Raw genomic sequence first — 7,500 nt, 5'->3', positions numbered from 1 at the left:
CCCCCCGCTCCTCAGACACACCAGCGCAGTGGTTACCTGAGGAGGCCGACGGGAACAGAGAACGACACCGCCACTCGGCCTCGGGCGCCTGAGGGACGACCTGGAACGCTCCAGGGGCACCGCCAACGGCCTGGGGAACGCGCTCACGCGCCCGGGAAGGCGCGCGGCGCGGCGGCAACACGGCCCGCCCCACCGCGGGGAGGGCCGCCCGCGAGACACAGCCAAGAGGCACAGGCAGAGCATCCGCCGCGTCACGGAGACCCCGACACCGCCCACGCCACGAGGCACGGGGCGGGGGAGCGAGGTCAGGCCGGATTCCGCACCCCTGCCGCCTCCCACACGCCACTCGCAGCGGGGGAGAACGGGCGAGGGGACCCGCGGGCAGAGCGAGAAGAGCGGTCCCGTTCGCCATGAACGTCCGTCCCTCGTCTGGCACGGCTTAGGCCCGGCCCGGGAGAGCACAGCATCACCACATCGGTCGGCAGCATAACGCGAGGGACCCCCGAGCAAGGGAAGGCCGGCGAGGACAGCGAGCGGAGGAGCCTGCTTCAGCCTCACCGACCCCTCTCCTCCTCCAGCAAGCGCGGGCGACGACCCCAGGACGAGAACGCCTGACACGCACTGGCACGGAGCCGGTGGGATGGGGTAAGTCGCGACCGCACCCGGGTGCCGGCGGCAGGGAGTGCACGTGGTAGAGGACCCCGCGCCCCTAACCCCGCCGCCCTCGGGTACCAGAGACCGGAGGTGGCACCACGGTCGTGGGGGCGCCTGGAACGCACAAGAGCCGGCGCGCAGGCCCCAGCGGGCGGCTCAAGCGGCGGGGGTGGAAACGGGCGTCCGGTTCTCGGCCAGAGCCCGGAGCCCTCCCCGCACACGCATCCAGGCACCCGGAAGCTCTCGGGCGACTGTCACCCGAGCAGAGCGTGTCAGCACTTATCTGGCGGCACAAAACCACCCATTCGGGGGCAAGAATCGCCGCGCCCGGAGACGGGGCCCACCCACGGATCACCAGGGGAACCCCTGGATCACGGCCACGGCCACCAGACCCCAAGCACGACCCCATCGCCACCAGGCCCGGAGCTCCCGGGGCCATCTGGTCGACCCCAGAAGCGTGGCGGCAGGGGGAGCCGGGGACAGCCTCCCCGGGCCGCCCGCGCGGGCCGGGACCGGTCGGTCCCTCCCTCTGAGTCGCCGGGTCAGGACTTAGAAAAGAATTCCGCGGAGGCGCCTCCGGCGACCGGGCCCGGGGCGGGACCGTGGCTCCCGTCCCTCAGCCGGGGCTCCACCTACGCCTCGAGCCGGCCCCCTCCCGCCTCCGGACAAAGACGCGACCCGCGAAACTCGGAGAGAGAAGTCCGGTCCGACGGCCCGGACCCACCCCGGGCACGCGTCCGGGCCGGGGACGCCCTCCCCGGCCCGCCCTCGAGGGCTCCCGGGGCCGGTCCACGCTCTTCTCCAGGGCGGGACTTGGAAAAAAAAACTGCCACGGAGGAGGAGGCATCCGAGGACCGGGCCCGGTCCCCACCGCCAGAGCCGGTCGACTCGGAAGACCAGTGGGGAAAAGGCCAGCCCGGCGGCCGAGCCCGTCGCGCCCTCCACGGGCCTCCCCCGCAAGGCCCCGGCCGGTCGCCCACCTCCGGAGCGGGGCGCGGAAAGGGGATCGGCGACGCGGAAGGCCCGACCACCGGGCCGCCCTCGGGACGACGGCCGGGCACGGGACGAGCTCCCTCGCCCGTTCCCCCGCGGCGGCCCCCCACCCCCTCCCGGGGACGGAGGGGCACCGGCGGCTGCTGGTCGACCCGTCCGGGAGGCCCCACACCCCGGCCGGCACCGGGCGGCGCGGCGACAGCCACCTCCCTCAGTAGCCTGCACCTCCAATCTCCGGCGAGCGGGCGTCGCGCTCACGCCCCGGCGCCACCGGGCCAGATCCCGCCAGCGACGCCGGCCTCCCGGGACTCTGCCTCGGTCACCGCGGCCGAGTCCCGTCCCTTGGCCCGCGTCGCCGGAGCTCCGGAGGAAAGAGACGATATAAAAGCGGCCGCCAGGTGGCACCCGGCGACCGACGACCGCCTCAGCGGGACGGAGCCGGAGCGCGGGCCCGCCGGGGAGCACAGCCGGGCCGCCGGGCCGCCCGATCCCGTCCCGGAGCCCCCTCGGACCCAGCCTCCCGGCCCAGTGCGGCCCCGGGGCGTCCGCCCGCGGGCTCCCGGCCGCCAAGGCGCAGCCCCAGCCGCAGGAGGGGGACTCGGAAAAGGTTTCTCGGGCGATCACCGGGAAGGGGAAGGGGAGAGTTCCCCCCAGAGAGGCCAGGGGGCGGCCCGGGCCGGGCTGGGCCGGTGCGGCCGGGAGGCCGCCGCTTCCCGGAGCGGCTGGAGCGCCCCCGGGGTTCCCGGGAGGACTTAGAAAATCAGGGCGGGCGGGGACGGTCAAACCGAAACCAGGCACGTCATCCGAGAAGGACCGTGATGACGGGAGGAGGAAAGCTTTCCAGTCCAGAGGGCCTGTCGAAGGCAGGCGGAGAGTCTACCCGCTGAAACTGACGAAGATGGGCAAAAGAAGCTAGCTCAGGCGCCGACATCTAAGGAAATAAAAAAAAAAAAGCACGAGGGCGTGGAGAAATGGGGAAAAATCAACACTGAGAAATCTACCCTCTGAAACCGACGAAGATGGGCAACAGGGGCTAGCTCAGGTGGCAATTTTTAAGGAAAAATGAAAGGAAGTGCGTGGAGACCTGGGGAAAAAGCAACACGGAGAAATCTACCCTCTAGAACTGAGAAAGAAGCGCAACAGAGGCTAGCTCAGGTGGCAATCTTTAAGCAAAAAAAATAAGATAAAAAAATACAATGGCGAGGAGACCCGGTGAAAAAGCAACCCTGAAAAAGGTACCCTCTGAAACTGAGGAAGCAGGGCAACAGTGCCTAGCTCAGGTGACAATCTTTAAGCAAAAGAAACACACAAGGGCGTGGGGAGCTGGCGAAAAGGCAACACTGAGAAATCCACCCTCTGAAACGGACGAAGATGGGCAACAGAGGCTAGCTCAGGTGGCAATCTTTAAGCAAAAGAAACACACAAGGGCGTGGAGACCTGGGGAAAAAGCAACACGGAGAAATCCACCCTCTGAAACTGAGGAAGATGGGCAAGAGAGGCTACCTCAGGTGGCAATCCTTAAGCAAAAACAAAGCACAAAGGCGTGGAGCCCTGGGGACAAAGCAACCCTGAAATATCTACCCTCTGAAACTGAGGAACATGGGCAAGAGAGGCTAGCTCAGGTGGCACTCGTTAAGCAAAAACAAAACACAAAGGCGTGGAGACCTGGGGAAAAAGCAACCCTGAAATATCTACCCTCTGAAACTGAGGAAGATGGGCAAGAGAGGCTGGCTTCAGGTGGCAATCTTTAAGCAAAAGAAACACACAAGGGCGTGGGGAGCTGGGGAAAAGGCAACACTGAGAAATCCACCCTCTGAAACGGACGAAGATGGGCAACAGAGGCTAGCTCAGGTGGCAATCGTTAAGCAAAAACAAAACCCAAAGGCGTGGAGACCTGGGGAAAAAGCAACCCTGAAATATCTACCCTCTGAAACTGAGGAAGATGGGCAAGAGAGGCTACCTCAGGTGGCAATCCTTAAGCAAAAACAAAGCACAAAGGCGTGGAGCCCTGGGGACAAAGCAACCCTGAAATATCTACCCTCTGAAACTGAGGAACATGGGCAAGAGAGGCTAGCTCAGGTGGCACTCGTTAAGCAAAAACAAAACACAAAGGCGTGGAGACCTGGGGAAAAAGCAACCCTGAAATATCTACCCTCTGAAACTGAGGAAGATGGGCAAGAGAGGCTGGCTTCAGGTGGCAATCGTTAAGCAAAAACAAAACACAAAGGCGTGGAGACCTGGGGAAAAAGCAACCCTGAAATATCTACCCTCTGAAACTGAGGAAGACGGGCAAGAGAGGCTGGCTTCAGGTGGCAAACGTTAAGCAAAAGAAACACACAAGGGCGTGGAGGCCTGGGGAAAAAGCAACACGGAGAAATCCACCCTCTGAAACTGAGGGACATGGGCAAAAGAAGCTAGCTCAGGTTGCAACCTTTAAGCAGAAAAAAAACACAAGGGCGTGCAGACCTGGCAAAAAAGCAACAGTGAGAAATCTACCCTCTGAAACCGACGAAGATGGACAACAGAGGCTAGCTCAGGTGGCAATTTTTAAGGAGAAATAAAAGGAAGTGCGTGGAGACCTGGGGAAAAAGCAACACGGAGAAATCTACCCTCTAGAACTGAGAAAGAAGCGCAACAGAGGCTAGCTCAGGTGGCAATCTTTAAGCAAAAAAAATAAGATAAAAAAATACAATGGCGAGGAGACCCGGTCAAAAAGCAACCCTGAAAAAGGTACCCTCTGAAACTGAGGAAGCAGGGCAACAGTGCCTAGCTCAGGTGACAATCTTTAAGCAAAAGAAACACACAAGGGCGTGGGAGCTGGCGAAAAGGCAACACTGAGAAATCCACCCTCTGAAACGGACGAAGATGGGCAACAGAGGCTAGCTCAGGTGGCAATCGTTAAGCAAAAGAAACACACAAGGGCGTGGAGACCTGGGGAAAAAGCAACACGGAGAAATCCACCCTCTGAAACTGAGGAAGATGGGCAAGAGAGGCTACCTCAGGTGGCAATCCTTAAGCAAAAACAAAGCACAAAGGCGTGGAGCCCTGGGGACAAAGCAACCCTGAAATATCTACCCTCTGAAACTGAGGAACATGGGCAAGAGAGGCTAGCTCAGGTGGCACTCGTTAAGCAAAAACAAAACCCAAAGGCGTGGAGACCTGGGGAAAAAGCAACCCTGAAATATCTACCCTCTGAAACTGAGGAAGATGGGCAAGAGAGGCTGGCTTCAGGTGGCAATCTTTAAGCAAAAGAAACACACAAGGGCGTGGGGAGCTGGGGAAAAGGCAACACTGAGAAATCCACCCTCTGAAATGGACGAAGATGGGCAACAGAGGCTAGCTCAGGTGGCAATCGTTAAGCAAAAACAAAACCCAAAGGCGTGGAGACCTGGGAAAAAGCAACCCTGAAATATCTACCCTCTGAAACTGAGGAAGATGGGCAAGAGAGGCTGGCTTCAGGTGGCAATCTTTAAGCAAAAGAAACACACAAGGGCGTGGGGAGCTGGGGAAAGGCAACACTGAGAAATCCACCCTCTGAAACGGACGAAGATGGGCAACAGAGGCTAGCTCAGGTGGCAATCGTTAAGCAAAAGAAACACACAAGGGCGTGGAGGCCTGGGGAAAAAGCAACACGGAGAAATCCACCCTCTGAAACTGAGGGACATGGGCAAAAGAAGCTAGCTCAGGTTGCAACCTTTAAGCAGAAAAAAACACAAGGGCGTGCAGACCTGGCAAAAAAGCAACAGTGAGAAATCTACCCTCTGAAACCGACGAAGATGGACAACAGAGGCTAGCTCAGGTGGCAATTTTTAAGGAAAAATAAAAGGAAGTGCGTGGAGACCTGGGGAAAAAGCAACACGGAGAAATCTACCCTCTAGAACTGAGAAAGAAGCGCAACAGAGGCTAGCTCAGGTGGCAATCTTTAAGCAAAAAAAATAAGATAAAAAAATACAATGGCGAGGAGACCCGGTGAAAAAGCAACCCTGAAAAAGGTACCCTCTGAAACTGAGGAAGCAGGGCAACAGTGCCTAGCTCAGGTGACAATCTTTAAGCAAAAGAAACACACAAGGGCGTGGGGAGCTGGCGAAAAGGCAACACTGAGAAATCCACCCTCTGAAACGGACGAAGATGGGCAACAGAGGCTAGCTCAGGTGGCAATCTTTAAGCAAAAGAAACACACAAGGGCGTGGAGACCTGGGGAAAAAGCAACACGGAGAAATCCACCCTCTGAAACTGAGGAAGATGGGCAAGAGAGGCTACCTCAGGTGGCAATCCTTAAGCAAAAACAAAGCACAAAGGCGTGGAGCCCTGGGACAAAGCAACCCTGAAATATCTACCCTCTGAACTGAGGAACATGGCAAGAGAGGCTAGCTCAGGTGGCAATCGTTAAGCAAAAACAAAACACAAAGGCGTGGAGACCTGGGGAAAAAGCAACCCTGAAATATCTACCCTCTGAAACTGAGGAAGATGGGCAAGAGAGGCTGGCTTCAGGTGGCAATCTTTAAGCAAAAGAAACACACAAGGGCGTGGAGGCCTGGGGAAAAAGCAACACGGAGAAATCCACCCTCTGAAACTGAGGGACATGGGCAAAAGAAGCTAGCTCAGGTTGCAACCTTTAAGCAGAAAAAAAACACAAGGGCGTGCAGACCTGGCAAAAAAGCAACAGTGAGAAATCTACCCTCTGAAACCGACGAAGATGGACAACAGAGGCTAGCTCAGGTGGCAATTTTTAAGGAAAAATAAAAGGAAGTGCGTGGAGACCTGGGAAAAAGCAACACGGAGAAATCTACCCTCTAGAACTGAGAAAGAAGCGCAACAGAGGCTAGCTCAGGTGGCAATCTTTAAGCAAAAAAAATAAGATAAAAAAATACAATGGCGAGGAGACCCGGTGAAAAAGCAACCCTGAAAAAGGTACCCTCTGAAACTGAGGAAGCAGGGCAACAGTGCCTAGCTCAGGTGACAATCTTTAAGCAAAAGAAACACACAAGGGCGTGGGAGCTGGCGAAAAGGCAACACTGAGAAATCCACCCTCTGAAACGGACGAAGATGGGCAACAGAGGCTAGCTCAGGTGGCAATCTTTAAGCAAAAGAAACACACAAGGGCGTGGAGACCTGGGAAAAGCAACACGGAGAAATCCACCCTCTGAAACTGAGGAAGATGGGCAAGAGAGGCTACCTCAGGTGGCAATCCTTAAGCAAAAACAAAGCACAAAGGCGTGGAGCCCTGGGACAAAGCAACCCTGAAATATCTACCCTCTGAAACTGAGGAACATGGGCAAGAGATGGCTAGCTCAGGTGGCAATCGTTAAGCAAAAACAAAACACAAAGGCGTGGAGACCTGGGGAAAAAGCAACCCTGAAATATCTACCCTCTGAAACTGAGGAAGATGGCAAGAGAGGCTGGCTTCAGGTGGCAATCGTTAAGCAAAAGAAACACACAAGGGCGTGGAGGCCTGGGGAAAAAGCAACACGGAGATATCGACCCTCTGAAACTCAGGAAGATGGGCAAGAGAGGCTAGCTCAGGTGGCAATCGTTAAGCAAAAACAAAACCCAAAGGCGTGGAGACCTGGGGAAAAAGCAACCCTGAAATATCTACCCTCTGAAACTGAGGAAGATGGGCAGAGAGGCTGGCTTCAGGTGGCAATCTTTAAGCAAAAGAAACACACAAGGGCGTGGGGAGCTGGGGAAAAGGCAACACTGAGAAATCCACCCTCTGAAACGGACGAAGATGGGCAACAGAGGCTAGCTCAGGTGGCAATCGTTAAGCAAAAGAAACACACAAGGGCGTGGAGGCCTGGGGAAAAAGCAACACGGAGAACTCCACCCTCTGAAACTGAGGGACATGGGCAAAAG

The sequence above is a fragment of the Equus asinus genome, unplaced genomic scaffold (genome assembly GCF_041296235.1).
Source record: "Equus asinus isolate D_3611 breed Donkey unplaced genomic scaffold, EquAss-T2T_v2 contig_112, whole genome shotgun sequence".
Classification (NCBI taxonomy): domain Eukaryota; kingdom Metazoa; phylum Chordata; class Mammalia; order Perissodactyla; family Equidae; genus Equus; species Equus asinus.
This window is presented reverse-complemented; position numbering follows the sequence as displayed.